At 42.8% G+C, this 26,476-nt stretch overlaps 1 protein-coding gene across 1 annotated transcript in view; it reads right to left on the reverse strand.

Moving 5' to 3' along the window:
* Nucleotides 1-26,476, reverse strand: part of KALRN (kalirin RhoGEF kinase) — a 775,504-nt gene that overhangs the window by 610,258 nt on the left and 138,770 nt on the right.

Raw genomic sequence — 26,476 nt, forward strand, 5'->3', positions numbered from 1 at the left:
GATTGGATAAGGCAGGTGGCTCTATAGGGCCCTTGGGGAGCAAGAGGGAATGATTTCTTCCATCCTCCCTGCCTGCCCACACAGGGGAGCCTAAAGTGGATGTGCTGTAAATGTCTCTCAGAAAGTCAGGGCGCACTCTCCTGGAATGCCCTCCCCACCCCTGACAACGCACGTCTCCATGCTCCATCTCTTTGATCCTTACAACAGGGAAACTGGACAGCCTATCAGTTAGAGCAGGCAGCAAGCCAAGGGGCAGATAGCAGAGGTGGTCTTGAGTAAGGTAAGGACTCTGGGAGGATGAATGGGCCCTGTGAAGTCTGGTAAACTCCACTGGCTTGGCTAAGCTCCAGGAGAGAAATTAATTAATGTGGGGCTACAGCAAATGTGCCTTTACGCCTTCTGAGTGTGTGTATGTGGTTTCTCCCTAAGTCTTAACCTTCTCACTAATTCTTCTCCCCAAGTCCCTTTTGTTCTAATAAGTCAACTAGGCGAACAGATTCCAAAGATATTTAGGCCCACAGATATTGACACCAATCTGCAATATTTGCAACAACCACATACACATGCTTTCATACTTGTCTCTCCCCCAAATCCCCATCTCCACCATCACCCCTTCTTTCTCTAACATCCAGGTTCAACAGATCAGAATCCTCAACAAACATACATCATCTCTCTTCAACATTCAATCCTCTTCCCATGGAGCTGAAATTAGGGCCCACCCAAAAAAGGAACAGACCCAATTTGAGAAGCCTCAAAGACCCACTTTTGTGGGCTCTGGCAGTAACAGCTATGCAAGGGGCATGGGGGAGTGCCCTGCGAAGTCTGGTAAGCCTCTTGGCTTGGCTAAACTCCAGGAGTCCTTTCAGTTCAGCTGCACTGGGAGATACAACTCCAAACTCAATTCAGACACTAACTTCTCCTATCCCTGGAAGACAAGACACTGATGCTTTTAGTAATGTAGAAATAGAGTTTTAACTATAGGTGACAACACCTGGCAAGTGCGTGCATGAAGATTATTAACTTTCATGCTCACACGGAAGAAATTTTTAATCCTGGTGGAAAGAAATAAGATTGTAACTCATTTGAATATTGCATTTCATCCCATAAAGTAAGTAGTGCTATCATTACCACCAAAAAACTGTGGTCTAAAGAGGTTAGTAATTTACCTGTAATCACAGAGCTGATAAAAACGATTGAGCCACACCAGACCCAGGTCACCTGCCTCCAATGCCCCTAATCTGTATCCTCCTTCCCCTGGAGCTCCTTCCTTCTCCTCCAGACCTATTCAAATCGTGCCCATGGTTCACTCACTGTTCAGATCATGTCACAGGACGAGATCTTTGGGGATGAATCCAGCTCATATTGATGGCTTCTCTGCTCTTTTATTATACTGATAATCTGGAGTATTCCACTTAGCAATCGATTATTTTTTATTTTCTATTGTTCTCTACTTGCTCCCTATGTCCTCTCAGCTCCCTAACCAGTCCCTGCCCCCACATCATTTCTTCTCTCACTCCTCCCACCATACCACATATGCTGTAAGCACTCAATAAATGCCTGTTGAACAACTAGTCTGAGAAAGACAGAGGCAAAACCTATTTGGCACTGCCTTTTTTGGAGTTCAGAATTTCACAGGTCAGAATTCTTTCTATCTTTTTGGTTCCTTTCACAAGTAAAAACTGAAGTTTATGAAGAGTTCTAAAGAAATGGGAAAATGCTTGTGATAAAATGTCAAGCCAAGAGAAATAGGATGTCAACATAGATATACCGGGCGGTGGACTTCACCCAGTGGTTAGGGTGTCCGTCTACCACATGGAAGGTTGGTGGTTCAAACCCCGGGCCTCCTTGACCCGTGTGCAGCTGGCCCATGCACAGTGCTGATGCACGCAAGGAGTGCCGTGCCACGCAGGGGTGTCCCCCGTGTAGGGGAGACACACGCACAAGGAGTGCACCCCGTAAGGAGAGCTGCCCAGCACAAAAAGTGCAGCCTGCCCAGGAATGGTGCCGCCCACACGGAGAGCTGACAAAACAAGATGACGCAACCGAAAAAAAAAAGGAAAAAGATTCCTGTGCCCCTGACAACAACAGAAGCGGACAAAGAAGACGCAGCAAATAGACACAGAGAACAGACAACGGGGATAGGGAGGGAAGGGGAGAGGAATAAATAAATCTTTAAAAAAAAAAAAAAAAGATATACCGAGTGAGCTCAACATTGTAAAAAAAGGAGTAAAATATTGGGGAAATATACTAAAGAAAAAAGATAATGACTGGAAGGGAATACACCAAAAGGTTAAAAAGGATTTATCTCTGGCAGGTAGGACTATGAAAGACAGCTATTTTCTCATTTAGTTTTGTTTTTTTGTGTGTGTTTTATTTATTTATTTATTTCCAACCCGCGCCCCCCTCAGCTTGCTTGCTGTCTGCTCTCTGTGTCCATTTGCTGCGCTTTCTTCTGTGTCAGTTTGTCTCACTTTGTGTGTCATCTTGCTGCACCAGTTCTTCACGTGCGCGGGCCATCAGTTCTCCTCAGGCGCGGGCCAGTTTGCCTTCACAAGGAGGCCCTGGGAAGCGAACCTCCCATATGGTAGACGAGAGCCCATCAACTGAGCCACAACTGCTTCCCTTTCTTTTTGAAATGCCAGAAATTGCACTTTGAAAAAATTCCAGAATGAATTTTAAATTGAATTCTATTTGTAGAAGGGAGTTAGTGGGCAAGAGCTTAGGAGTGAAGAGGTGTAAATAGCTAAATTAGGAAAAATATATTAAAAGAGTTTATCATTCAGGGTCCAACCAGAAAAACAAAAATTACTCTAATAATTAAAAACAGAGGGAATTCAATGCAGGAAATTGGTTACCAAAGTAACAAAAGAGTTGACGCCAAAAAGGATAAAGAGGAATTTCAGAGAAGAGTGGAATAGCAATAGCAGAGAGCCACTACCAAGAGCCTGAGTAACCTCATGGAAGCTGGATCCAGGAGGGCTGAGCCTCCTTTTCCTCGCCCAGAAATGTTGGAGTCACAGAAGGAGGGGAAAGAAATACCAGCTTCCCTATTCTCCAACATTAAATTTCCTGTTCCTGACTTCCATTGGCCAAACTCAGCCAGGAACCAGTTGTCATGGACCTTGGGGAATGCATTCTGCAAGGGCTGGCACCTGCAAAACAGGGCAGGGCAGGAGAAGCTGGGAGGATGGATCTGAGGCAAACAGACCCAGGACCAGTATGAAAGAGGTAAAAATTAGATCAAATATCAAACAGATTCTAGGTCAGGTAAATAAAAAATAAAAAGACACATGCTGGCAATTTTCTGAAGAACATTAAGTTTTGTACACATACAATTAATTCAACACAAACACAATTTCTAATTTAACAGTCACTCAATACCCACTGTTTCTCAAACTTTCCTGGTGATAAGGATCCCTGGGGTTACTTATTAAACATACAGCTTCTCAGGATCCTCTCCTGGAGAAATGGATTTGATCAGCCCAGAACTGGTGTGGTAGATTAAAGATGGCCACACATTGTTTGTTAGTCCTCCTACTAAGAGGCAGAGTCTAATTCCTCTTCCCTTGAATCTGGGTTGGCGTTGTTGTCTTGATGCAGTGGAAGGGACATTCTGGGACTTCTGAGACTAGGTTAAAAGAAGCTTTGCAGCCTCCTCACACTGGGGAAAGCCAACCACCATGTAGGAAGTCTGATTACTCTGAGACCATTATGATATGAGAAAGCTCAAGCTAACCATGTGAAGGGACCCCATGAACAGAGAAAAATGCCTGGCCAGTCCCCTCAGTTCCAGCACAGGCATCAGACATGATGTGTGGAAACCATCTTAAACATTCCATCCCTAGCAGATACAATGTAGAAAAAAGGAGTGAGAACTCTAGCTAAAGGCAGAGCTGAAGTTCCAGATACATGGCCCCAGTGCAGCTGTCCCAGTCATCTCCAACTGTTGGAGCCACTCAGGCTGAGGTCCCAGGCGTTGTGGAGCAGAGGTAAACCATCCCCACAGTGCTCTGCCTGAATTCTTAACCCACAAACTTGTGAGCATAATACAATGTTTGTTGTTTTATGCCACAATGTTTAGGTATCAGCAATAGATAGATAAAACACCTGGCCAATGTTCTGGAGTTTTTACAGTTCATCTGGTCTGCACCCAGTCCCTCAAGTAGAGCTATGGTCCAAGTAACCTTCCCCACAGAAGAATGTCAAGGTTGGTGATGGTGGGAAGGGGGCCAGATGGAGTCTTTAAGAGAAATGACAATGCTCTGACATACAACTCTACTGGAGAGAAAGTCAGAGGCCCTGGAAGGGTTCAGAGGAGCCATGGGTAGGGCCATCCACAACCAAGCTCTATGTTTGCTTCTCCTTCTGAGCTTTGACACACAAATTCCTTGCCCTCTGCTCTCCCCTTCCCTTCTCTTCTCCATCCCAGTCCTTCACCACCTTCTAATCCTATTCAAAAGTTGCTTCCTGGAGTAAGTAGGATCAGACTTGGCTGAGATTAGTCTCATTTCATTACCTCAGTTCCTATGCATGGAAAATAGGGGAAATAATTATGGATTAAAATGAAGTCTTTGGGAAAGTACTTTGTGGACTGTGAAGTGCTATTTAAATGTTTGTTTTATACATATGTGCTTTAATGTTGTATTCTATACAATCATGCATGTATAATTTTTCCAGAGTCAAGAGCAACATAGTCAGAGGATGGAGCATTATACCTCCTGCCTTCATATTTCTCTTTCAAAACTTCTGAAATCCTTTGCACATTCTGAGAACATGAGCTAACATCATAATACAATACTAACACAGACTTCCACACTTCTGGGTGCTTGAGTTAGTGTCTCAGAACACTCCCCATTCCACAACCATGGCTGTATTCAGTCTTCATGGAGTATGTCACATACAGTGAGAAGACCAGAATAGTCTCATTGCCAACACCTACTTGCTGGGAGACCTTAGTTGATGGGAGGCAATTATCCCCAGTCTTCCACATTCCTGTGTATCTTATGAGCAGAGACCCCAAAAGGTTTTTGTTTTTTGACTATCTTCTCAAGGCTCTTTATATAGCAAACAGCCTAAGAAGATAGAGAACTTGTCTCCCTCTGGGGCAGAGGGAAGATCTGTTTGCTGACCAGTATAAAGATTAGGTCTTCCTCAGGGACAGTGTTTGCTCGCAGCACCTTTGTTTTTTTTTTGTTTGTTTGTTTGTTTTGTTTTGTTTTTTTCTTTTTTTTTTATTTTATTCATTTTGTAAAAATATTACATTCAAAAAATATGAGGTCCCATTCAACCCCACCATCCCCACCCTACAACTCCCCTCCCAGCAACACTCACTCCCATCATCATGACACATCCATTGCATTTGGTAAGTACATCTCTGGGCATCTCTGCTCACAGCACCTTTGAAAGGCTGGTGTTTCCTAAGACCAGGGTTCTTAAGCTGTAATGCAAACCCGCTGCAAGTTCAGCATCCACTTGGACCCCTTAGAATTGCCCCTGTGGGAGTTGGGAGTAAGGATACCTACACAAATATGCTGTAGCTCATGTTGCCTGATCAGCTGTGATAATTAGGTCCTTTATCTTTGACCTAGGTGTCTCATATCTTCTGCCAGTATTCACGAAACAGTAGCAGGCCAACTTGTTAGATTGCAAGTAGGGTAACCATCTCACACACTTCACAGTTTTTGACACTAGGTAATTGAGTATACACTCCTCTCCTCCAAAACACCTGCTCCAGCCTTTCTGGTTCTCCCTGTCCACATTACTTCCTCCTGTCTCATCCTTGATTACAAAGCCCACAGCTTGTGCTGACACAAGCCAAGAGAAGCTGAAGGTAAATGTAATTAAGTGACTAATTCAAGTGCTAGACACCAATTTATGTCAGAACCAGCCATGCTGAGGGGATAATGAGACTAACTACAGCAGCTTTTGCTCTGAAGAGAAATCTTTTCAGAAATGTCTTTTTCTCTACAAAGCTTTTCTCCTCCACTACCACTGGCCCCTCATGGCTATTTTCTTGCCTTCCTGAACGTCCACATTCTCCAGTTCAGTATCAGAAGCAGAATCATCTGGGAAACTTGTAAAACATACAGGGTCAATCTCCCATCTCAGACCTACTGAACTGGAGTCCCTGAACATCAGGCCCTTGAAGCAGCATTTTAAACAAGCACCCTGGCTGATTCTTAAGTACACCAAAAGTTGTTCTAAACATTGTGGGCTCAACCCTAGCTGCCTATGAAAATAAGATGCCCAGACCCTACCCCAGTTCTGGAGTGGGGCCCAGGCATGGGTTTTGGGTTTTTTTACTTTCCTAGGAGATTCTGTTTACAATAAAGGTTGAGAAACACCAATCCATCTACCCTGTTGGGAATAAGAACCAGACAAAAGTATGTATACTGGGGACTTTTCCCAAATATTCTTCTGCTTCAACATCCTAACAGCCCTTCATCAAACTCATTTAATTCTCTCCCTTCAAATCTAACTCTTAAGACCTCTCCCTACCTTGTAATTCTCTAATAATCACTTACAATAGAAATCTACCCCCACGATGTAGACTTAATTGGCCCATTCCTTTTCTTTCACTTCACCTTAGGACTCCAATTAATCCATTTATAGTTCATCTATTCATCAATCCCTATGCAACTTGCTAAAGATATCTTCAGAAACAACTAGGTTTCTCCTAGCTTATTACTCTGTCATTCATGGTCAATTATTCATGCCTCCCTCCTCTCTGCCCCTGACCCCCAGCATCCAAATCTCCAGAGGAACAGAAGCCTGTGTGAAGATGCCCTTTTATGCCAGAGGTTCAGGAACTTTTGCCAATGAAGTGGAGTCTGAAGGGCTGCTGAAGGTCCTTGCCTCTCCTTCCCCACACATCTCCTGGTTACTGGGTGGGTGACCAGAGCACCACAGGAATCGCTACTTAGATACTAAATTCAGCAGGTCTGATGTGGAAAACCTGCCTTCCTCTCCCTCTGCTCTCAAGGGTACGGCTTAATATGAGGGTTACTTAGGTATGTCTAAGTATGAGACATTTACTTCTTTATGGGGTGGAGAGAGGAGAATGATAAAGAACCACTGTTCCACATCCTGGAAGCAGGAATTTGTCTTTAAAGACAGCACAATCCAGAGCTCCATTTCCTAATTGACGTGTCACTCAAAAAGAGTCCCCCTCCACTACCACCACCAATGTGAGATCTGGGAATTGCTGCCAAATAGTCAAGGACCATCTTTAAAATTTATGACCAGCCATTTCTTTGGGCATCATTTCCTCTTCTGTCCCTCCCCCTCCTCCCCCCCCCCCCCACACACCCCTTCCTCAGGAGAATAACTTTCCCCATGCTCTCTCCATACTCACCTCTGTCAAAACCTCCTCTGACACACTCAGGCTTAGAGGAGGTCTCATGAGGGCAACATCTTACATCAAAGGAATGGGTCACTTAATGGTCAAAACTTGGGCAGTGGGAATGATTCTCTAGGGGAACCGTTAAGGTTTTTATTACTAGGGGAAAAGGAACAAGTTTATTAGCCTCAGCCCCTGACTAGGAACACATAAATTGCGGGGAGTTATCAGAGATCTCCAAACTTCAGCATTGCACTCAGTAAATAATAACTGAGCACTTACTTGTGACATTCTTTGGTTGAACACTGTGTGGACTCAGTGATGTATAAGGCAAGGTCTGACCCTCTAATACCCACCACAAAAAGCAATCACACAGTGACTTTTAAAATACTGTTTATTATTCATTTGCTAGGTACACTTCTAATCACCTTAAAAATAGTAACTCATTTAAATGCACTACAACCCTTTGGAGTCTGTGGTGGTTCTTTCACCCATTTTATAACTGCGAACACTATGAAACACAGAACTAGCATCCGAACCCAGAAAATCTGGCTCCAGGGTACACACACCTCAGAACAGTGGTGAATGTCCTCAACAGACCAGTGGCACAAAGAGCGCTACACTCCACGGTGGCCCTCGGCAGGTAGTGTTATTCTAACAGCTTTGCTGTTGCTCAAAGGAGTCCTGTACTGTCTCTTTAGGAACTGCCTCCTTGGGGTCCTATGGATATCCTCCCCTGAGCCCACCTTTTTCCTCTAATGAGGCAACCATGGTAATAAGCTAGGACCTCGAGCCAGGTAACTCCAGTTGGGGTCACCACTGAAGTATACCTCTGAGGACGTAAGACTTTGCCTCTGCCACCCCAAGCCCGGCTCTGAAGGCAGCTCCCTTGACCTGGGGCAAATCCCGAACACCTGTCTCCATCTCCATGCTACCAGCACCACCCAGCATCTGCCTGCTGCCCTTAAAATGCTTATAAACCAGAGAAAATGAATACAAAGATGACCCTAAAAATGAAAAAGGAACAGGGCAACTGACTGAGGGAGAAAGGTATAACCACCATCTGAGTGCTGGGGGAGGACCAGGCACGGGAGACTCTGGGTCTGCCCTGGATCTTCCCCGGATCTTCCATTTCCTCTCCCCACCCTGACCTGCCTTGTGGGTTTATGAGGCAGGGCCTGAGAGCAATGCAGCCGGCAGCCTGCTGTCTGTGACCTGGTTGGCCTGAGCCCAGGAAGTCCTGTGGTGGGCACTCTGGCCAAAGGAACTGAAGGAAGAAACACAGGAGCAGCTACTAGCCACCCAAGAGTCAATGTCAGACGGACCTTCCAAGGGGGGCAGACCCTCACCCTGGGAGGACCACAACAACCCACACAGAAACCCCACAATCAGGAGTCTTAATTGGAGCTTTGAGAGAAACATGGAGCTGGCAGGGAAGAAATGAAGCCCAACTAGGGATGGGGAGAAATTGGAGGTGCCTAGAGTAAGCAGGGATCCTGAGACAAGCTTTAGCCTTAAGCATGAGGTAAGTGTTAGTAGCTTGTTGAAGCGTTTTATAAAACTCCCTAAATGGGAAAATGAAGATGGTTGACAGCTTACCCAACCAGATCCTCCTCATCATTTAAATGCATCCATGCAGATCTGCTTGTCAGAATCCTCCCTTTCAGCCTTAACACACCCATCTGCCCATAAAATCTACATTTCAGATGGACAAGATTTCACTAGATTTCATTCATCTTTGACCCTCCCCAAAAGAGTTCCTGAAACAAAGGTGTTTATTATTCATATATTAAATTTAACATTTGAAAAACAAAGATGCTCTGAATAAATATATATACTCAGTTTTTTAAACTTTTCTGCTCTTCTTCCTCATCACTTTATTTTCTTTTTATGTGTTTTACACTCAGTTTGAGGATCTTTAATGTGAAGATGCTGTTTTGTTTGGGTGGGCAGCACAAGGAGCTCAGGCAGAAAGCACGTCTTTCCTGAGTGGAGGCTGATAGTGATGTGGGCTGATAAGCTGCTAGATGGAACCAGATGGAACTGGGCGCCCTCCCAATCTCCTGTGTCCTTCCTGTGGCAAGCAGCCTCTAAGAGGGCCTGCAATGATCTCTGCTTCCTCATTTTCATACCTTCACATAATCCCCTCTTCCAGAGTGACAACTGGCCTCCCAACGTACTTCTAAAGAGCAGACTGTGGCAAAGGTGATGAATGTCACTTTTGTGATTAGAGTGCATAAGATTGTGATATCCATCTTGTGAGCAGACTTTCTTGTTGGCTTTGATGAAACAAGCTGCCCTGCTGGAGAGCCTCACATGGCAAAGAACCAAGAGCAGCCTCCAACCAACAGCCAAAAGGAAACTGAGGAACTGCCAACAACCTTTATGTGGGTTAAGAGCAAATCCATCCTTGGTCAAATCTTCACGTAAGACTTCAGTCCTAGCAAAGTCTTGTGAAGCGGAGGACCCAGCTAAGCCATGTCCAGATTCCTGACCCACAGAAACTGTGAGATAATACTAATGTGCTGTTTTAAGCCACTAAGTTTTGAAGCAATTTATTACACAGCAATAGATCACTAATAACACCACCCTAGAGTTCTCTCTCTAACCCCCAAATATTTGCTGCCTGATTGTTTTGACTTCTGGCCAATTAACATTCCAGAGTCTACATGTGAATTTCATTCCCTGAGAATAATTTTATCTTGTCTATCATTTTATCAGATTGATTTTGCCTACTGCAAAACTAGACAGAACAGAACCAGAAGGGAATGAAAAGGACACCACCATGTAAGGGAAAGCTAAGGAATCAAGGATTGCTGCCGAGTCACAAAGCTCCAGAGCCTGGGAGGACGCAAGCCTTCTAGCCTCTGAAACCAGAGCGGCTGAGTGGGGGCAAAATCCTGCCTGAGTGAACTGTTTTGGGAACCCACAAAGCGGGGGGTTTCAGGGCATCGATCTGGAGAGAGTGCAACAAAAAGATTACTCAAGGTAAAACATAAGTTTCTGGGCTTGAGGCTGGCGCTGTGGGAGGGCTGAGTGCAGGAAGCTGCGGAGATCCCTGACTCTTGGCCAGTCACCCAGCTTGTGGAGGCATACCCTGAGAGTGGGAGACTTCTGGTGAAGCGGGGAGAGGGATCTCTTGTGTGTAGGTTCGACTGTCTGGACCCCCTTTTATGAGCTTTGAGGAGCATACCAGCTGGCTTGAGGAGAAACCAGGAAGAGGGGAGAGGCGAATCTGCTGAACCACCTAGGGACAGGGAAAATTGGCCTTGGAGAAGGTGGAGTCAGGCAATTAACTAGTCCAGTACAACTCCCCTAAGGGAGGGGGACAGTAGGAAGTGCTTAATAAGCTTCCAAGAGCATACTTAGGGTTCCCTGCAAGGCATGGGTGTTCTTGAAGTGACAGAGAGCCATTTTTCCTTCCTGCAGTAAGTTAAGTCACCAGGGTCCCATTTGAATTTCAAAAAGGAACTCTCACACAGGCTTTTGCTGGTCCTGCTGCCCTGGGAGAGAAAGCAGTTAGAATAAAAAAAGGGGCAAGGACAGATTCCTAACCAGCAGTTTATCCAACTGCAAAGAGTCAATCCTGCCCAAGGTAAAAGGACTCAGACAGGTTTCTGAAGAGCTAATCAACACAAGAAAGTTTAGTTCAATGGAGGAGTTTCTGCCTTGAAAATACAAAGTCTCTAGTTCATTTCCCAGCTCCTATTACAGTAACAATCTACCAGTATATTAAACGTCTAGCTCATACTTTAGGACAGGGAAAGTATAGACATTATTCTTGTATTAGCTTCCCTTAGGTCTCTTATGTAAACTAAAAAAAAAAAGGTGACTTTTGTTTTATAATTTAACTTGGTTTACTCACTAAAACCCACTGAAAAACATGCAGTGAGAAAGCTGCAGAGCAATTGATTGATAAACACCAGCAGCCTGAGAACCTCCACAGGGGCTTAAGAGGAAAGGCTGCTTTTCCTTAGGGTTTGGTTGTCTCCTTACTTGTGCATTTGTCTGGGGTTTTTTGTTTTGTTTTCTTGACTTTCTTTCCTCTTTATCCCCCCCCCCCCCAATTTTATTATTTTTTTAAATAATTAGGTGCTGCCAGCTTGTTTCTTGTTTGCTGTGTTCCCTCTTCCTCGATTTCCTCTTTTGTGTACCAATTTTGGTTACCAATGCTCTCTCTTTTTCCTTCCTACATCTTTCTATCTTCCGCTTTCTTTTGCTGCTCTAACAATCCACTTTTCTTTGTTTAGCTCCCACTTTTTCTGGCTTTTTATTTCTAACTCTTCTATTTTGTTTTCTATCTTCTATTAACTCATTTTGTTTTTGTCCTTTTCTCTTTCACTCTCTCCTCATCACTCTGGCCTTTTAATTCATACTATATACTTCTCCATCTTTGGTTTCCCATTTCATTGTAGGTACTCCACTTTTTTATTCCTATAACTCTACACTGCTTACATGAGTTAAATATTCATTTTCCTAGGTCTTATACAGTTCTTCTGCTAACTTTCATTATCAATATTACTATTATCCTTTCTCTTTTCTTACCTCTTTTGCTTTCTCTGGCCCTAATCTTATACTTCACGGGAACTTAGACAACAACAAGGAAATAGAATAAGAAGAACAAAGTGTCAAAGAGAAAACTTAGCAAACACACAAAAACAGCAACTAAATAAAACCCTAGACTATAGGGAGGAGCTAATCAGTTGAACAAAACCATCAAGAAAAAAAGACCAGACAGCTACAAAAAATTACAAACCATACTAAGAAACAGGAAGGCATGGCCCAGTCCAGTATACAAACTGAAAACCAGGAAAAGACGCAGAACATTGAACAACTAATCAAAGCTGTCCAAACAAATATCATGGACCAACTTAATGAAGTGAAGGAAGAGATTATGGATATTAAGAAAATACTAGGAGAGCATACAGAAGAAACTGTAAACATACACAAAAAGATAACAGATATGATGGTGATGAACAGCACAAGGCAAGAAATCAAAATTTCACTCTCAGCAAATAACCACAGATTGGAACAGGCAGAGGAAAGCATTAGTGATGTAGAAGACAGTATATCTGAAATCAAACAGATAGTAGAACTGATAGGTAAAAAGACAGAAAAAAACCAACAGGGACTTAGGGATTTGAATGAAAACACAAAATGCACAAACATATGCATTATAAGCATCCCTGAAGGAGAAGAGAAGGGAAAGGGGACAAGAAGGGTGTTGGAGAAAATAATGGCGGAGAACTTCCCAACCCTATTGAGGGAGAAGGATGTACATGTCCAGGAAGTGCATCACACCCCAAACATAATAATTCCAACAGGCCTACTCCAAAACATATACCTGTCAAATTACCCAAGACAAAGAGAAAATACTGAAGGCAGCAAGGGAAAAGAGAACCATTACATACAAGGGAAGCTCAATAAGATTAAATGCTAATTTCTCATTTGAAACCATGGAGGCAAGAAGGCAATGGTATGACATAGTCAAAGTACTAAAAAAAAAAAAAGAAAAAAATTTCCAACCAAGAATTCTCTATCCAGCAAAGCAATCATTTAAAAATTATGGAGAGTTCAAAATATTCACAGATAAACAGAAACTGAGAGTATGTCAATAAGAAACCTGCCCTTCAAGAAATAATAAAGGAAGTTCTGCAGGTTGAAAGGAAAAAAAAAAAAAAAAAACAGGGGAGAGAGAGTTGGAGGAAGTGTAAAAAGAACTAAAAAGAGAAAAAGAGAAATAAAAACAGCATATGACATACATAAACCCAAAGAAAATATGACTAAAGCAAATAATTCCTTGAGAGTAATAACACTAAATGTTAATGGATTAAACTCACCAGTCAAGAGACACGGATTGGCAGAATGGATAAGGAAATATGACCCATGTATATGCTGTCTACAAGAAACCCACCTTAGACCCAGGGATTCAAGGCAGTTGAAAGTGAATGGCCAGAAAACACAATCTTATAAGCAAACAATAACCAAAAAAGGACAGGAGTAGCTATACTAATATCGGACAAAATAAACGTTAAATATAAAACTATTGTGAGAGACAAAGATGGACACTATATAATAGTAAAAGGGGTAATCTTTCAAGAAGAAAAAACAATCATAAACATTTATGCACCTAACCAGGGTACCTCAAATTACATGAGGCAAAATTGGAAAAACTAAGTGGAGAAACAGATACCTCTACAATTATACTGGGGGACTTTAATACACCATTATCACCATTAGACAGAACATCTCGACAGAGACTCAATAAAGAAACAAAGTCTATGAGTAATATATTAGACAATCTGGATCTAATAGACATATACAGAACACTACACCCAAATACAGCAGGATATATATTCTTCTCAAGTGCACATGGATCATTCTCCAAGATAGTCCACATGCTAGGCCAAAGTGGAAGTCTCAATGAATTCAGAAAGATTGAAATCATACAAAGTAATTTCTCTGACCACAGTGAAATGAAGCTGGAAATCAGTGAGGCCAGAGACCCAGATTAGGCACAAAGATATTGAGGTTAAGCAAAATACTCTTAGACAAACAGTGGGTCAAGGATGAAATCTCAAAAGAAATCAGTAACTACCTTGAAACTAATGAAAATTACAATACAACATATCAAAACTTATGGGATGCAGTAAAAGCAGTACTAACAGGGAAATTCATAGCTATAAATTCATATATAAAAAAAGAAGAAAGCTAAAATTGAAAACATAACTGCACATGTGGAAGAATTAGTAAAAAAAAAAAACAAAAAAACAGCAAACTAACCCCAAAGGAAGTAGAAAGAAAGAAAAACAAACAAAGATCAGAGCAGAAGTAAATGAAATAGAAAATAAAGCACTTGAAAAAATAAACAAAACCAAGAGCTGGTTCTTTGACAAAATCAATAAAATTGACAAACCATTAGGTAGACTAACAAAGAAAAAAAAAAAAGACAAGATGCAAATACACAAAATAAGAAAAGAGGAAGGGGACATCACAACTCACCCACCAGAAATAAAGAGTATCAAAAGAAGATACCTTGAAAAACTATACGCCAACAAGAAGGACAATTTAAAGGAAATGGACAAATTCCTTGAAACACATAAGCAGCCTACACTGATGAAAAAAGAAATTGATGATCTCAACAGATCAATCTCAAGTAAAGAGATAGAACCAGTCATTAAAAATTTCCCAACTAAGAAGAGTCCAGGATTGGACATCTTCACAGGTGAATTCTACCAAACATTCTGGAAAGAACTAACACCAATCTTGCTTAAACTCTTCCAAAAAATTGAAACAGAAGGAACATTGCCTAACTCATTCTATGATGCCAACATTTCCCTAAAATCAAAGCCAAACAAAGACACCATAAGAAAGGGAAATTATAGACCAATCTCTCAAATGAACCTAGATGCTAAAATCCTCAACAAAATACTTGCTAATTGTATTAAACAACACATCAAACAAATTATACACCATGACCAAGTGGGATTCATTCCAGGTATGCAAGGATGGCTCAACCTAAGAAAATCGATCAATGTAATACACCACATAAACAGATCAAAAGAAAAAAATCACATGAACATATCTATAGATGCAGAAAAAGCATTAGACAAAATATAACACCCTTTCCTGATAAAAACACTGCAAAAGACAGGAATAGAAGGAAAGTTTCTGAATATGATGAAGGGTATATATGAAAAACTCACAGCTAACATCATATACAATGGTGAAATACTAAAATCTTTCCCTCTAAGATCAGGAACAAGACAAGGATGCCCATTATCACCCCTCCTATTTAACACAGTGTTAGAAGTACTTGCTCAAGAACTGAGGCAAGAAAAATATATAAAAGGCATGCAAATCCAAAAGGAAGAAGTAAAAATTTCACTATTTGCAGACAACATGATCCTATACTTAGAAAACCCTGAGGGAAGTGGATTTGGCTCAGTGGATAGAGCATCTGCCTACCACATGAGAGGTCGAAGGTTCAAACCCAGGGCCTCCTGACCCATGTGATGTGTTAGCCCACATGCAGTGCTGATGCGTGCAAGGAGTGCTGTGCCACACAGGGGTGTCTCCCGTGTAGGGGAACCCCACGCTCAAGGAGTGTGCCCCATAAGGAGAGCCGCCCAGCACAAAAGAAAGTGCAGCCTGCCCGCGAGTGGCGATGCACACACGGAGAGCTGACGCAGCAAGATGACACAACAAAAGGAGGCACAGGTTCCCAGTGCTGCTGACAAGAATATAAGCGGAACAAGGCCTAGGGCAGCATTATGCCTGGGAGTTTCCTCCTGACAGCCTTCATGTTACTCAAATGTGGCCAGTCTCAAAGCCAAACTCAGCATGTAGATGCAGTGCATTCCCCCCAGCGTGGGACATGACACCCGGGGATGAGCCTCCACAGCACCGAGGGATCACTACCAAATACCAGCTGAAGATGCAACTAGAAAATGACCTTGAATTAAAGGTTCAACGCGGATCAGCAGAATATCCCTGTCTACATATAATAACATGACTTTAAAATGCTGTTTGACCTAATGTAAGGGGGAAATGGAAAGGAGAAATGAGTTTATATGGCTATGAGTCTCTAAAAAAAGAGTCTGGAGGTTGTCAGAAGGATTGCCCTTATGCACACCTGAGCAGAGTCTCAGAGACAGATAAAGTAGATACAACCCAGGTATTGGTCCTTTTGAGGGTTAAAAGGACCCACAGGTTCTATGGTCATGGCAGATGGGGTTCACTGCCATGTCAGTTGGCCCTTCTTTGGAGCTGGTGTTTCTGCGTGATGGAACTGGACTCAGATGGGATCTCTTTTCACAAGACTTTCATGCTACTTTACTGGAATTGTAGTTGGTGTTGGGGTTTAAGATATATTTAGGGGATTTGAATCTCTGGACTGACAATATGATAGCCAGGCCCTGAACCTCAACAGACTTCAACTCCTACACTCTGATTTATTGGACTTACCCCACTCAGCTAACATGGAGTTGAAGAAGGTCAACCACCACACCATGGAGCCTGGAGTACCTACAACTGAAAGCAGTAGGATTGCATCCAGTATCCATGTGGAATCTAAGCCCCCTCTTGACATAGATGTGCAATGGACACAACCAATCCAATGTCCACAGAGAAAATGTGGCATTGGTGTGGGAAGGGTGGCCATGGTGGCTGCTGGGTGCGGGGAATGGGAGGAAGAGATGAGACCTGGAGGTGTTTTCAGGACTTGGAGTTGTCCTGGGTGGTGCTTCATGGACAATTACGGGACACTGTAGATCCCCCCAGGGCCCACTGGATGGAACGTGGGAGAGTGTGGGCTATGATGTGGACCATTAACTATGAGGTGCAGCGATGCCCAGAGATGTACTTACCAAATGCAATGGATGTGTCATGATGATGGGAGATAGTGTTGCTGTGGGGGGAGTGGGGGATGGGGGCGGTGGGGTTGAATGGGACTTCATATTTTTTGAATGTAATATTTTTTTAAAAATGAATAAAAAAAACTCATCAGCAAAAAAAAAAAAAGAATATAAGCGGACACAGAAGAACACACAGTGAATGGACACAGAGAGCAGACAACTGGGGGGGCGGGGCGGAGGGAAGAGAAATAAATTTTTAAAAAAAGAAAGCCCTGAGAAATCTACAACAAAGCTTCTAGAACTTATAAATGAGTTCAGTAAAGTCACAGGTTATAAGATCAATGCATAAAAATCAGTAGCATTTCTGTACACCAACAATGAGCAATCCAAGGAGGAAATCAAGAAAAAAAACCATTTACAATAGTAAATTTAAAAATCAAATACCTAGGAATAAATTTAACTAAGGATGTAAATGACTTAAACACAGAAAACTACACAACACTGTTAAAGGAAAGCAAAGAAGACTTAAATAAATGGAGGAATATTCGCTGTTCAAGGATAGGAAGACTAAACATCATTAAGCTGTCTATCCTACCCAAACTCATTTACAAATTTAATACAATCCCAATAAATATCAACACAATATTTTTTTACTGAACTGGAAAAACTAACTATGAAATTTATTTGGAAGGGAAAGAGGCCTTGAATAGCCAAAGACATATTGAAAAAGAAAGATCAAATCAGACCTGACTTTAAAACATACTACAAAGCTATAGTGGTCAAAACTGCATGGTATGGTACAAGGATAGACATACTGACCAATGGAACCAAACTGAGAACTCTGATATACATCCTCGCATATACAGTCATCTGATATTTGACCAGGCCACTAAGCCCACTCAGCTGGGAAAGAATGGCCTCTTCAACAAATAGTGCTTGGAGAACTGGATATCCATTGCATTAGTCAGCCAAAGGGGTGCAGATGCAAAATACCAGAAATTGGTTGGTTTTTACAAAGGGTATTTATTTGGGGTAAGAGCCTATTGATACCAGGCCATAAAGCATAAGTTACTACCCTCACCAAAGTCTATTTTCAAGTGTTGGAGCAAAATGGCTGCTGACGGCCATGAGGGTTCAGGCTTCCTGGGTTCCTCCCTTCCAGGGTCTTGCTTCTCTTTGGGTTCAAGGTTCCTTCCTTTCCAGGGCTTGCTTCTTCCTGGGCTCAGGGTTCCTCTCTTCCTGTGAGCTTACTTTCCGGGGCTTCAGCTTAAGATTTCAGGATCAAATTCCAACATCAAAACTCCAACATCAAAAACCCTTGCTTCAAAAATCCCAACTCTGGGGAAACGGACTTTGGCCCAGTGGTTAGGGCGTCCGTCTACCACATGGGAGGTCCGCGGTTCAAGCCCCGGGCCTCCTTGACCCGTGTGGAGCTGGCCCATGTGCAGTGCTGATGCGCGCAAGGAGTGCCCTGCTACACAGGGGTGTCCCCCGCGTAGGGGAGCCCCACGCGCAAGGAGTACACCCATAAGGAGAGCCGCCCAGCGCGAAGGAGGGAGCAGCCTGCTGAGGAATGGCGCCGCCCACACTTCCCGTGCCGCTGACGACAACAGAAGCGGACAAAGAAACGAGACGCAGCAAAAAGACACAGAAAACAGACAACCGGGGGAGGGGAATTAAATAAAATAAAAATAAAAATCTTTAAAAAAATAAAAAAAATAAAAAAAAAAAAAATCCCAACTCTGTCCTTTGCCATGCCTTTTATCTGAGTCCCCATCCACCAATGAGTGGGGAATCCATGCCCTAATGACATTGCCTACTCAAAGCCCTAATCATAACTCAATCATGCCCAGTAATAGACCAGATTACAAACATAATCCAGTACCTATTTTTGGAATTCATAACCATAGAAAACTGCTACATCTATATGCAAAAGAATGAGAGAGGAACACCATCTCACACCTTACACATCAATCAACTCAAGATGGATCAAAGATCTAAATATAAAAGCCAAGACCATAAATCCCGTGGAAGACAATATAGGGAAGCATCTACAGGACCTTGCAATAGGAAATGGCTTCTTGAACTTCACACCCAGAGCACGAGCAGTGAAAGAAAAAATAGATAAATGGGACCTTCTCAAAATTAAAGCCTTTTGCAACTCAAAGGAGTTTGTCAAGAAAGTGAAAAGACAACCTACCCAGTGGGAGAAAATATTTGGTAACTGCATATCTCATAGGAGACTAATATCTAGCATATGTAAAGAAATTCTTTATCTTGACAATAAAAAGACAACCCAGTTAATAAATGGGCAAGAGATCTGAATAGACACTTCTTCAAAAAACAAACACAAATGGTTAAAAAGCACATGAAAAAATGCTCAGCATCACTAGCTATTAGGGAAATGCAAATCAAAACTACAATGACATAGCATCTTATACCCATTGGAGGACATGGAGGAATGGGAACCCTCATCCACTGCTGGTGGGAATGTAGAAGGATCCAGTCATCATGGAGGACAGTTTGCTGCTTCCTCAAAAAACGAGCTATAGATTTTTCCATATGACCCAGCAATTCCACCCAGAAGAACTAAAAACAAGGACACGAATTGATACATACACACCAGTGTTCACTGCAGTATTATTCACCATTGCCAGAAGCTGGAATCAACCAAATACCCATCAACTGATGAATGGATAAACAAAATGTGGTATATATACACAATGAACTACTACTCAGCTGTAAGAAGGAAAATAGTACTAACACATGGGATAACATGGATGAATCTTGAGGACCTTATGTTGAGTGAAGCAAGCCAGGCATTGAAGGACAAATAGTACATGACCTCTCTGTTATTAATTAAGCTAATCAAGCCATCTCAAAGAGCTAGAATCTGGAAGACAGGCTCACAGGAAATATGAGGGGAGAAGAAGTTTGGGAGCCAACGCCCACATGGGTGAAATCTATGATAAAGTGGAGATAAGTAGTTGTGCAGTGCAGTGATGGTGTTCATTATAAGAAGTGCGTATAGGGATACCATTGGGTTGGACTGTGCAGGCTTGATGGGGGCAAGAGCTGGGAGGAGGGGTTGGAAGGTCCATGGAACTGGGGGGAGTATTGGGGGGAGCAGTTTAACATGGGAGACTGGCAGATACATGGATGAAAGTATTATGTTGAGAAAACTCTTTAGATGATATAGTAAGGAAGGGTTGCTGGTTTGGGGTGTTGGACAGGGGACATTTGGCACAGGGTGCACCTGGTGCAGCGTCCTAGTGAGTATTTGAGTGCTCATCTTATCACAGTGTGTTATATCAGTGGATGGAGACCCATAAAACAAGCAGAAAGGTGTTGCATCCCCATCCTGGGGAGGCCTGATGTTCTCAAACAGAGAGAAGGGTGTCTCCCAAGAGCATGGATGGCTCCTGAGGGGAGAAGACAGACTAGTGTTTCAAGCCCTCAGCATTGTTGTAAGTATCTATGAATCTTGTCCTTCAAGCAGTGAAGCATGGTGGTCAATGTGGGCCCCAAGGGGAAAGGGAGAGAGAAATAGAATAGATGGAAGAGGGGGCAATTGGGGAACAATGGAAGTGTTCTGCATGATCATACAATGATGGATGCAGGCCATGTTAAATTTCACCATAAATTTATAAAAGTGTATGGTCTAAAATGTAAATCATAATGTAAACTACTGACCATGGTCAGTAGCTGTGTTTCAATGTTTGTACATCAGATGTAGCAAATGTAACATCCACATGTAAAATATCATTGTTAGGGAAGGGGGAAAAAAAAGGAGGAAGTATGTCCCCAATATTCTATATGGGGACTTTAATGTGACCTAAAACTTCTCTGAATACATAATATAAAAAAGAAAGAGGTAAGACATTGAGGAATAAATGGAAGAGATTGCCTTGCCCTGTACATATAGCCAACACCTATTACAGTGATAAAAGGCAAAATGTCAAAAAAATTTTTTATAATGTTTTTCATTTTTAATACCCCAACATTTTTTACTTTATATTAGTTTTTCTAAATTATTACGTATTTTATTTCTAATGTTTAAACCTATCATTCCTATTTCATTTTCCTATTAATTGAATTTGGCAATATATTAGGCTTCATTTTTGAAGTTTTGGATCACAGAGGGGCTCAACTATAGCAGAGAAGGAGCACTGATGTGGGGTGTCATTGATGAGGGATGTATAGTAGGGAGTTTGCCTGGGCTTGAATATTGGGTATATAGATATGTCCGGATGTTCACTGAGTATTGACACAGTGGTAGACATTTGCATGACAACTGAAAGAGTACTGGTTCCTATCCTGGGGAGCTCTGCCACATTCCCCAATGGAACAGCAACAATCCCCCAAAAGCAAGGGCAATGACCAGTGAGGACGTATGGTCCAATGATGGGCCCTTGTTGCTGATGACTGTGCTTACGAGTCTGCTGAGCTTGGAATTTCAACTTGGCCTAGTGTTGCAGGGTGCCTAAAAGTTACCTCCTGAGACCCTCCATGTTGCTCAAATGTGGCCACTCTCTAAGCCAAAGTCAGCATATAAATGTATTACCTTCCCCCCAGCATGGGACATGACTCCCAGGGATGAGCCTCCTGGTGCCAAAGGATTACTGTCAGGCAGCGGACTTGGCCCAGTGATTAGGGCGTCTGTCTACCACATGGGAGGTCCACGGTTCAAACCCCGGGCCTCCTTGACCCGTGTGGAGCTGGCCCACACGCAGTGCTGATGTGCGCAAGGAGTGCTGTGCGATGCAGGGGTGTCCCCCACATAGAGGAGCCCCACGCGCAAGAAGTACACCCCGTAAGGAGAGCTTCCCAGTGCAAAAGAAAGTGCAGCCTGCCCAGGAATGGTGCCGCAAACATGGAGAGCTGACACAACAAGATGACGCAAAAAAAAGAAACACAGATTCCTGTGCCATGCCGCTGACAACAACAGAAGTGGACAAAGAAGATGCAGCAAATAGACACAGAGAATAGACAACTGGGGTGGGGGGGAAGGGGAGAGAAATAAATAAATAAATAAAATCTTTAAAACAAAAATGGATTACTACCAAGCAACGGCTGGTGATGCAACTAGAAAAAGACCTTGAATAAAAGGGGGAAATGGTAAGAAAAATGAGTTTATATGGCTAAGAGACTTCAAAATGAGTCGGGAGGACATCAGAAGGGTTGCATTTATGCACATCTCAGCAGGATCTCCAAGACAGAAAGTAGATACAGCCCCAGGTAGTGGTGCTTCTGAGGGCTACAGAGACACCCAGATCCTACAGTCATGGCAGATGGCTCCAGAGTTCGGTGCCTTGCCAATGGTCCCTACTTTGGAATTTGAGCTTCTGAATGTGAGGGAGTTGGACTCAGATGTGACTTCCCTACACAGGCCTCTTCAGTCCCTTTCATTGAACCTGTGGTTGGTGCTGGGGTTGGTAGATGCACAGAAGACTTGACTTTCTGCGTTGTCCATGTACCAGCTGGGCCCTGAGCCTCAGCAGTATTGCAGCACCTACACTCCAGTTCGTAGGACTTACTCAGGTCAGCTGACAGGGAGGTGAGGATGGACAAACACCATACCAAGGAACTGAGACAGTCTACCGCTGTGGGCATGAGAGTCCCATCCACCACCCATGTGGGGTTGAAGTTCCCTCTCAATTGAGAGGTGGAGTGGGCATCACCATCCCAGGGTCCTCAGGATGGAGGAATAAAATATGGATTAGAGTAGACTTACTGGTATTCTACTATAGAATTATTGTGACTCTAGCAAAGGAAGAAAGTATATCATTGGTGTGGAGACAGTGGCAACAGGAGCTGCTGAATGCAGAGAGAGGGAAAAGGAGGTGTGATATGGGGACTATTTTGAGATTTGGAGTTGTCCTGAATGATATTGTAGGGACAGATGAAGGACATTATATATCCTGCCATAACCCACTGAATGGACTGGGAGAGAGTATAAACTACTATGTAAACTATAATCTATGCTATGTAGCAGTGCTCCAAAATGTATTCATCAAATGCAATGAATGTTCCACACTGAAGAAAGTTGTTGATGTGGGAAAAATGAGGGTGTGAGGAGTGGGGTATATGAGAACCTCCTATATTTTTAATGCAACATTTTGTGTGATCGATGTATATTTTTAAAATAAATTTTAAAAATATTATTATATAAAAAAAATAAAACTAGATAGTCACTATACAGCACTCCTGGGATATTAACTAACCACATTTGGAATCATGCAAACTTAGGTTAGATATGCCACAAGGTCACTGTACCACACGTGTGTCTAGAACACTCTCCCACCTATAGCTGACTCAGTTTCTCTTTTCTACTTCCTCCTTTCTTCTTGTCAGAGAAAAGATGTTATATATCTCATAGGGACTACTCTCCACTTTAAACAGTGTTTTCACAGCACACTTATATCCATCCTAGGCCCATCTACCTCCTCTCTATTCTAATTCTTTCTAAACCACCTCAGGAAAAGCTTTCCATCCCCCTCCCCTCTTCTTTCTTCTTCCTACTTCGTTTGGTTTTTGAGCCAAAAATAATCCTAATCATGGCTGATAAATGAAATATCAGTGCTGGGGATTTACACCCGCATTAGGAAGCAGGGAGAGCCCTGCATTTATTAGAGCTAATAAAAAACCAAAGCCTGCAACTCTAAAGCCTTTTAAAGCATCCCAAAATCAACGTCAGAACCTCTACAAAAGCTTCTACCTCCCACCTCCTCATGTTCTAATTTAACTTAACCTGCTTTTGATCATGAGCAACTTTCCAGAAAAAGTAAAATATGACTCTTCTTTGCTGTGGTTTCTGCTATGCTTACTACTAAAGTGATACTGTTCTCTACTTTTTTTTCATTGCAAATGTATGATATGTGGTGGGTTGAGTTATTTTCGGTCTAGCCTGGGAATGTTTAACCATCACACATATATGTGGCTTTTTAGAAAAGCACAAGTCTAGTTTTGACATGTGATTTATTAATGAACTTTTAGATATAACCTATTTATAAGTTGGGGTCACAGTAAGGATGATGTTGTTCATGATAACAAGTGGGGTGAGAGACACAAGAATGTGTAAACATGGGCAAGGGAGCCAAGCAAAACTGAAGAGAGAGTGATGTTAGCTTAAAGAAAGAAGTCTATAGGGAAGCGGACTTGGCTCAGTGGTTAGGGCGTTCGTCTACCACATGGGAGGTCTGCAGTTCAAACCCCAGGCCCCCTTGACCCATGTGGGGCTGGCCCAAGCGCAGTGCTGATGCTCACAAAGAGTGCCGTGCCATGCTAGGGTGTCCCCCGTGTAGGGGAGCCCCACACGCAAGGAGTACACCCCGTAAGGAGAGCTGCCCAGCACGAAAGAAAGTGCAGCCTGCCCAGGAATGGCGCCGCACACATAGAGAGCTGACACAACAAGATGATGCAACAGAAAGAGACACAGATTCCCGTGCCACTGACAACAACAGAAGCGGACAAAGAACATGCATCAAATAGACACAGAGAACAGACAACTGGGGTGGGATGGGGGGAATAAATAAATAAATCTTTAAAAAAACAAACTTTAAAAAAAAAAAAAAAGAAGTCTATGTGCCCTGAAGCAGTGAACCAGGGGAGGTAGTGGAAGGACAGTGATATTGAGTAAGTAAAATGTGAAGGGCACTAAATTAGAGCTTTCTCATGTTATTGTATTGAACCATCACAACAGCCCATGAGATAGGTCATCTTCTCTGCCGTTTTACACAGGAAACTGATTCATAGAGTTTATATGACCTCCGGAAGATCACACAACTTTTAAGAGGTGGGGCCAAAATTCCAAGTTGTAATTCTTTAAAAAGCCAGTAAGGACTCTCTTGCCACCTCCCTGAGTACCCATGCCCTTCTTTTTCTAGATTAGGAAAAGGCAAGGGGATTATTCCACTTTTCTTGATGAAAATTGTAGGAAGGTAATGCTAAAGTACAAGAGTAAACTGGTAGAGAAACTCTGGGGAACCAAAGTTTACACTTCCCAAATCATGGAACTATTTGTGGCCTAAAAGGTATGAGTTGGAAGACCAGAGATGCAGAGTTTGGAACTGCTCAGAAGCACAAGAAGGGGAGCCAGGGCATGCCTTCCTAAAGCCACTATAGCCTCCCTAGGCGGGGGAGAAGCAGAACAGCCCCAGCAGAGGCCAAAGACAAGGTCAACAGCTGAGAAGAATCACAGCTATGAAACCAAGAAAGGCCAACCCCGCAGGCCACTCCCAGCTAGTCCAGACTCAAACTCCGCATCCAGGGATTGTGTGTATGATTACAGTTAGAAGAAAACTGATAAAGGGGAAGCAATGGATTAATAAAGAAGAAATAGCTATGTATCTTGGGCATTTGTCTCTTTAAAATGTTTGTGCTGCAAGAATAATCATCCCTTTACTGCTTACTAAGTAAACATCTTACTAAGATGTTGTTTAAACATCACCCTTTGAATAAAGAGGTATATTGTTGTGGCAGTTTGATATTATTAATGAATTCTAAAAAGAAGTATTGATTATATTTGTAAACTGGTCTGTTCCTCTGGGTGTGATACCTTTGATTGTATTAAATTCAGAGGTTCCACTTTTACTTGATTAAATTAATATTAGGGCTTTGATTCAGGCTCATCAGTAGAATGTTGAGTCTCTGCCACCTTGGAGGGCAGACAGTCACACAGAAAATGACACTGGAAGAGGACAGTTTAGTTTTGATGATAGAGCCCCAGGGAGAGAGCCAAGCCATTCACCTGATAGTTCACAGCTGGCCTTGTGGAAAGAGCAGAGCAGCTGAGCCCAGAAAGAGACAAGCCACCAGTAGAGAGACAAGACTTATGCCAGCCTACAGCTGAGATCAGAAGAAGCTGGCACCATGGAGCCTTAAGAGGAAGAGGAAGGCTGAACCCTCACAGAGACCGGCAGCCATTTTGCTCCAACACATGGCAAGAGACTTTGGTGAGAGAAGTAACTTACTCTTTATGGCCTTGTGACTGTACGCTTCTACAGTTTACCCTTTACAAATACCCGTTATAAAAGCCAACTTTACATCAACAACACTTTGGCTGACTAAGACAGTTGTGGACCCCACAAGGGGTCTGTGAAAAGTATGCTCGTCTTTTATCTCAACATGCGAATGGCCTGGTTACCACTGCTTGGACCTGTAATTCAGGGTGGAGCCCAGGGATGACCTTTTTAAAGAGTCCCTGGTTGGTTCAGATGCAAGTAGTTGTGACTATACGAAACACCAGCTTGGACCAAGGAGCTGTGGTAAAGTTCACCTATTACATGGTGATTCACTGATTAGCTTTGGACCTCTCTCCTGTATACAGGGCTTAGGAAACTGGGAAAATCAGGAGGAGGAGAAGAAACTTCTGGACTACTGTACACTAAAATACAATTGTCTTCATTCACATCAAACCCACCCCTTGCTGGCACTTCACAATCATCTTTTCACTGATTCCTTTCAAGCCCCTCCCAAGCTCATGGCTCTTCTGAGACTCTCAACTCCCTAATATTGCTCCCAATTACCTGTTATTCCTGATGGTTTACTAGTCTATAGGTTGGGGCCAAGGTTACTCGGGATATTCACTGGGTTTCAAATTATGCAGGAAGGCAACAGAGGGTTTTTCCTGAGTACATACCAAGCAATGGCCTTGTTCTATGTGTATGGGAGGTGGCTGGACGTCTAGAGAGGGCACAAGCAGATGTCTCCTGCACAGAACAGAGCCCTTACACTCTCAGCTCCCATGGAAAGGAAGGGAAAGAGAACAAAGACCATTAAC

The sequence above is a fragment of the Dasypus novemcinctus genome, chromosome 4 (assembly GCF_030445035.2).
Source record: "Dasypus novemcinctus isolate mDasNov1 chromosome 4, mDasNov1.1.hap2, whole genome shotgun sequence".
NCBI lineage: Eukaryota > Metazoa > Chordata > Mammalia > Cingulata > Dasypodidae > Dasypus > Dasypus novemcinctus.